The 6,746-nt window shown below is 39.7% G+C and overlaps 1 long non-coding RNA gene across 1 annotated transcript; it reads left to right on the top strand.

Annotated features, from left to right (window-relative positions):
• Positions 1-4,318: 4,318 nt before the first annotated feature.
• On the top strand, positions 4,319-6,159 carry LOC121156517. The gene is made up of 3 exons (XR_005883872.1): positions 4,319-4,360; positions 5,007-5,136; positions 6,101-6,159. It is a non-coding gene; the product is annotated as an uncharacterized LOC121156517 (long non-coding RNA).
• The last annotated feature ends 587 nt before the right edge of the window (positions 6,160-6,746 follow it).

Below are 6,746 nucleotides of genomic sequence, written 5' to 3'. Positions count from 1 at the left end.
CTCAGTTTCTGCCTACAGAAAGCCTGCAATATTGAGTGGTGGTTTAAAACCTGGACCTTGGGATCAGAGAGCACTGCATTCCAGTTTTGTCCTATCTGTGTGGTCTTGGGCAAATTATTTGCCCTCTTTGAGGCTCACCTTTCTCATCTGTGAAATGGGCATAATGATAGTACATTCTTTATAGGGTGAGGCTTAGGATTGATTGAGATAATATATATAAATAGCATAAAAGACACCGTGCTGGAGAAATGCTAGCTATTATGACAGTTGGTGAGAGATTAAAGAGAAAGACCCATAATACAAAGGAGAATCTCTTATAATAACTAGGATGATGATGCCCTTAGACACTGTGGCTCCAACCCCTCAGCGGTTTCCCATTGCTCAGAAATAAAGATGTACTTAGCTCACTGGCTTTGTCTTCTGCCTTCATGTTCCCTGCTCTTTCTCCACTGCTTCTCTACTGCCCTGCACGTATGCATTCTTAACATTTTCACCTCCAACGTTACAGAGCATGAGAAAATGTTATTTCCTGGGTTGGTGGGGTGGAGGAGGTTGGTTCGCTAAGCCTGTTAGAAACAGCCAAGTTCATGTACTGGTTATACACTCTCATGACACGGTTATTTTGACTACTGTCTGTCACACATTTCGACTACCAGTTCCATGAATTGGGGGGTCATGTGTCCTTGACTTATTACATTTCCAGCACTAGCATGGTCTCTCTTATAAGGAACCAATAAATATTTACTAAGTGAATGAATGAACCTGCATGCAACCCCAAGATTGACCTTTTAGAAGCAGAGAAGCTGAAACCTGTTCAGGCTCGAGTAACACTCAGCACAATTTACCAAGGCCCCTATGAGTTCCTGACGTCAAAGCAGCAGACTCGGAGACCCTGCTCATTGGCCTGCACAGCAGTGTAGCTGATATGTCATACTGCAATGACCTGGAGGGCTGATTAAGAGTTTATGTAAATGTTGAAACTTTTGGCAGTATTCATTTTTCCTCTGATTTTTTGGCATGATTTAAAGCACCGGAATTTTTCAAAAGCGACGGCTTTCAGAGAATATCCACACCCAATGGTGGAAACCTTAGAAGAATGGAGTGCAAGGGAAAGTTCCTTGGCTGGGGATTAGGGGACTCAGAACAGGTTTTCAAAGACATATGGAGAAAAGATGTCAGTGTGAACTTGTTGCTCTGACAGAAACTGAACTGCTTTTAACCAGCGCATTTCCAAAAGGCTTTTAAGTGACGAGGCTAATGCTATAGGTTTATAAATAAATGAATGTTTGCAGGCATGCCTCTGTGGTTCATGTCACAGGGCAAACTCTGGGGAGATGAGATTACTCTTTACATTAACAGCTTAATTCCTTCTTTTGACTCTTGGTTCAGTGAGCAGGAGCAGAGCAGGCCATAGATGAGCAATTGGGGGGCCATTTCCTGCTAATCTTGGCCTTGTGTGTCAGGAACAGTGTGACAGTGGGCAAGATATTAATTCTCTGGCACAATTCATTTATCTGCCTAATGAGATTGAAAAACATCTTGTGAAATTTTATGCAATTGAGTTGCAATGTCAGTAATAAAAATCTAACCTTGACCCTAACCCATAAGATGCATCAACCCTCACATGAACACTGCTGATTTTTATAACATATTATGACACTTCTACTGCTCCTGTTGAGAAACATAAGGACAAACAAAAATCTGAACAGCTTGGTCAGGGTCATACAACTTTTAGAGTGGAGCCAGTATTTGAACCTTGAACTTTTTTTGGCTCAGAAGATAGATTTAATGATTGTGCTATACTGGACTTTTTAGGCAGAAGGGTGCATATGTAGGGAAAGATTTTTAAGAGGAAAGTAGCCTATTTGTATTCTGGTTGGCCAGGATTTTAACCTAACAGCCTCCAGTAGAAAGGAATGGAGTGGGTCACCATGGTTACTGTGCCCATTCAAAGGTGAGATTTACATTTTTGTGGTTAGAGCTAGGGAGTGACAGTACTGAGACCTTGGACTTGGAGGCAGATATGGGCTTGGCCACTTCATGTGTAATTGTTTGGGTAAGTTACTAATTTGATCCAAGGTTCACAGCTACTCTGAAAAATATAATGATAAAGTTATGGTGTGTTGTGTGGATAACATGAGAAAATGTCCTGCATATGGTACTCCATATCTTCAGAGAGCCTGAATTTTAGGCATAAAATGATTTTCAGATCAGATTGTATGGTTTTGCTGGTTCACTTCCACATCTGCACTTGTCTGTCAGTGAACGATTTACCTGGGTCTGAGGTAGATGATCACTTCTCCTGAGGTTTATCCTTTATTGAACGTAGCATCTCAGTCTCATTCCAGTGACAAATTGAGATGGACTAGCACTAACCTGAGGTTATTAGACTCCATATAGTTTTCCTGGGTATCATTCCTGTACCAGCTGCTGTTTTGTTTATTTGGCTAAGACGCCATCTGGGAGACTTGAGGAGCAGACAAGGAAGAAGTTCGGAAAGTCAGCAGATGAATCTAGAGATCCATGAGGGCTACTTGGACCCATACTCCAAAGAGTTTAAAAACTCTAGGTACAAAGTCTAAATACAAAAGTAAGGTCAGGAGGGATGGGAATTATACATAAAACATGAAAAGCTGGACTGGACCAGATAAGGCTAAGATTCAAGTTTGAATCAGAGGGTATTTTGTATGTGAAAGAACCAGGTGGTTTAAAGTTAGGTAGTGTGTCGGACTTGGAGGAAATCCAGATAAAACCTGGAATTTCCCTGGTGGCAAACGTTCAAGTGGGAGTTACATTGCACAGGAAGGAAAACTGACTTGAGTTTTCAGTCCTTGCCTTGCTTGTGAAAAATGGCAGTTGGGTAGATTGAAGACTTTTCTATGGGCCAAAAACTATGAGCATGCAATCTTATTTAATCCCTATAGCAAGCCAATGCTATTTGAAACTATTTTTTCTATTTTTACAAATGAAGAAAATGGGACTTAGGAATGTGTAATGATCAAGTGTTGGTCAAATAGTCAGAAGACAGGAGAGCAGGACCAGTCACACGTCACTTGGACTTCTAATCTCGCTACATTCATATGCCTTTCTTTCCTCTAGTCGAGTACTAGAAGGCTCTTGTGATCTATCTGGTAACAGGTAAGCTTGCAGACTGCTGCTTTTCCCCTGACTTGGGGGTTCTTAATGTAACTGGTATGCTTCCACTTCTGTTGACATTGGTTATCTGCACTTGCAGAGGGCTTCCCACACCTGTATTAGGATTTTAGTCGGGGAACATACTTTTTGGAAGTAGGCTAGAGGACCTCTAAGTTGTATCTTGCAGGTTCCCTTACAAGTGACCCCCCCTTCTGATAATGACATTGCAGGACAAAAAATAAGACAACACTTTCTTTTTTCATTGTGTAATGTTCTTGCCCACTGTCTACCAATGTCCTTTAACCTTAAAAAATACGTAGTTGTTTAAAAGACAAAGTGACATACAGAGAGATGGAGAAGTCATTCATCCACTGGATTATTCTTCAAATGGCTGCAATGGCTGGGTGAGGCCATTCAGGTCTCCCACGTGGGTAGCAAGGAACCCAATTACGTGAGCTGTCATCTACTACATTCGCAGGCACATCACTTGGAGCTGGATTGGAAGCAGTGCAGCTGGAACTCAAAACATCACTCTAATGAGGGATGCCAGCTTTGCCAAACGTTGACATAAATCTCTGTGTCACAGTGTCAGCCCTTTCCCATGTCTTTTAGCATTCAGTTCAGGATTCTGGAAGGGTCTGTATTTTTCAATGTTCTCCCCAATACTTCATTCTAAGTCAAACTTATGCATTATTATACAAAGCATTAAAGGCTCTGTTCTAATAGCTACAGTGAGGTAAGTAGGAAGATTAGATTCCCTTTTATTGAACAGAAAAGTAGATGATTTGATTCATGTTGTGAAGCTGTTTGTATTGTCATGGCCACAGGCTGATAGAGAATCAGAAGCATCCCTCTGATCATTCCCCATGTTCTCTTACAAGTTTAGACGAAGTCTAGGAAACTGGGGTAGGTTTTGGGTTTTGCCTGGTTATTAAAGGTTGGAAAAAGTGGTTCCTTTTTTTTTTTTTACCTCTCTCCCTCATATATAATATAAAATTTGAGCTGCCTGCTAAATATCAGAATCATGTTCTTGACACTTGCGGTTTACCCTGATTTTAGAGAACTTGCAATTCCATGGGAAATGACTCAATGGCTAGTGTGATAAGCACTCTCATGGAAGAAGTAACAGGTGTTACAAAGACTTGCAAACAGAGCACCACTTAATGAGATCAACGAAGATTTTAAGAAGTGACGACCAAGTTTTGTCCACACTTGTAAAACATTGGTAATGAGAAAAGCTTTCCATGAACTTTGCCATCTGTCAAAGTTAGTGAATTTCTTTAAAGGTATAGTCATAGTTACTGTATTGGAAATGTAAAAAACAGATAAAAACTCTAAAAATAAAAAGATTATCATGTTTCTTCTCTTCTACCTCCTGTATTGTTAGCTTTGGACAGAGCTACCTGCGTATGGCACAGTCCTTTGAGGCCTGATTTTGACACGACAAAAACAAGACTGTATTAAAAGAGGGCATTGGTCATAGGTGAAGGAATTTGAATCTTTGTCATGAAAGAAATAAAATTGTATTTGGAAGGGTTTACAGTACATAAGGCAGAGGCATAGCCACCTAATTCTTGTCTGGGACACAGTAGGCCTCCATCCTCCTCCTCTTTATACAAACACTTGAGAGATGGAATGCCCTGAATGATGACTCAGAGTCATTAATAACATGACCACTTGTGCAGCCCAAAGATTAAACAGTCAAAAGCCAAGAGTCTGTTGTGTTGAAGTGGTGCTGGGTGGGAAGCACTCTCCCCAGAGACTGGGACAGGGTATGACTTGCCAGAGGAGGGTTTGCAGAATGTTTAGACTGTGACTCATGAAGGTCTTAGATGAGTAAATAGCCCTCTTTCTGCTATGATTGTTGACAGGGCTGGTGACAGCTTACCTTGTCAGTTGCCAAGGAGAATCTGACTCTGATTTTTGACAAGCTCAACTTTTCTAGCCAGCCAAGCCCTCCAGAGGGATCACTATGAACAAAGGCTTGGGCAAAATCAAAAGGTAATTAAGAAATGGGTGATATTTGTAGGCATGGAATGAGAAGAGCAAATGCCTTCTTCCGGCAAGGAACCAGTCATCATTGTGATGGTAGGATTGAAGGAAGAAAATATTTTAGGATTTGGAGAATGTTATCTTGAGTCCTCATGTGGCTACTTGGATAGTCCCACATTTTTCATAAGCAATATGTTTCTAAGAACTCCAGTGGTTTCTTGGCCTGAAATACCATATATATTATATTAAGTACACCAAGTTTTTCCTACAAGTTTTATCATACGTACTATGATACAATGTAGTGCATAAATTAAGCACAATAAGAAATTGATGCTATAATTAATAATAAGACAGAACAATTATAACAATATGTGATAAAAGTGTGAAAGTGATCTCTCAAAATATTTATCATACTGTGATGATGAAAGATAATATCTGATGAGATAAAATGAGATGAGGCATTACGAAATGTTATTAAGATATCATATAAGGCTTAGTTGGACACAAGCATCATGATAATGAAATAGTCAAACTGGTAACCAGGGCAATTACTAAGTGACTAATGGGTAGGTAGCATGTACAGCAAGTCCTGGACAGCATGGTGCCTGATTTCATCATGCTGGTTAGAGTGATGTATAATTGAAAACTTATGAATTCTTTATATACACATTTTTCTGCTGAATCTTTCTGGATCATCGTTGCTCATGTGCAACTAAAACCCCAGGAAAGTGAAAATACAGGTCAGAGGAGATCACTGTATTTTTTAGGATGTATTTGGGTACAAGGAACAAAGAACCTGAATTATAGTACCTTATGATAAATATACTTGATTATTTGATGTAACAGGAAATCTGGAGGGAAATAATCTAAAATTAGAATAGCAGCTCAGTACTGTCAAGTTGTCAGACTTTTTTTTTTCATTCTGTTTTGTTCAGCAGTTTATTAATTCTTTTGTTGATTGGGTCCATGACAGTTGCTGTACCTCCAGATATTACAGCAGTATTCAAAAGCAGAAAGGTGCCATAGGTTATGGACAGATTTTTTTGCCCATGATGATTATATGATTTCATCACTTCAGGATCAAATGCATCTGAGAATCCTCTTCCAGCTGACTTATTCTTGTACCTAATTGGCCAGAATATTATTTAGAATCAGGTCTCATGGTCACATTTAGCTGCAAGAAATCCTAGAAAGGTGAGTATTTGGCAAATGTTAACAAATAGCCAAACAAACAGAGCAGTACTGATCCAACGGTGTCCTTCCATCACTCCCTGCCACCTTGCCTCAGGATTAGACGTATTGCTGTCTTGAATAAAACAGATGTCCTATTACTAAGAAAGAAGTTTCTTGGAGAAAAGGAGTAGTTTTTGCCATATACGCTAGGAAAGTCAGACCCACATTATACTAAAAAGATCTATCATATAAAATTAAAAGAAACAGGAATATATTTATTTTCAAGGCAGTGATATCTTTAGGGATGGGATAGATTCCAAAGACTCTCAGTGTGTGCTAATAGGAGATTGCATAGGAAAAACGTATCATTCATCTCTAAGACCTAGGTCAGCCTTGCCTGTTTTGGAAGACCTCTCTCATTTTCCAGACAGAACCAGCGAGTTCCC

The sequence above is a fragment of the Ochotona curzoniae genome, unplaced genomic scaffold (assembly GCF_017591425.1).
Source record: "Ochotona curzoniae isolate NIBS_2020 unplaced genomic scaffold, NIBS_Ocur_1.0 contig_3432, whole genome shotgun sequence".
NCBI lineage: Eukaryota > Metazoa > Chordata > Mammalia > Lagomorpha > Ochotonidae > Ochotona > Ochotona curzoniae.
The sequence above is the reverse complement of the archived record's forward strand: the minus strand, read 5'-3'. Positions and strand labels throughout refer to the sequence as shown.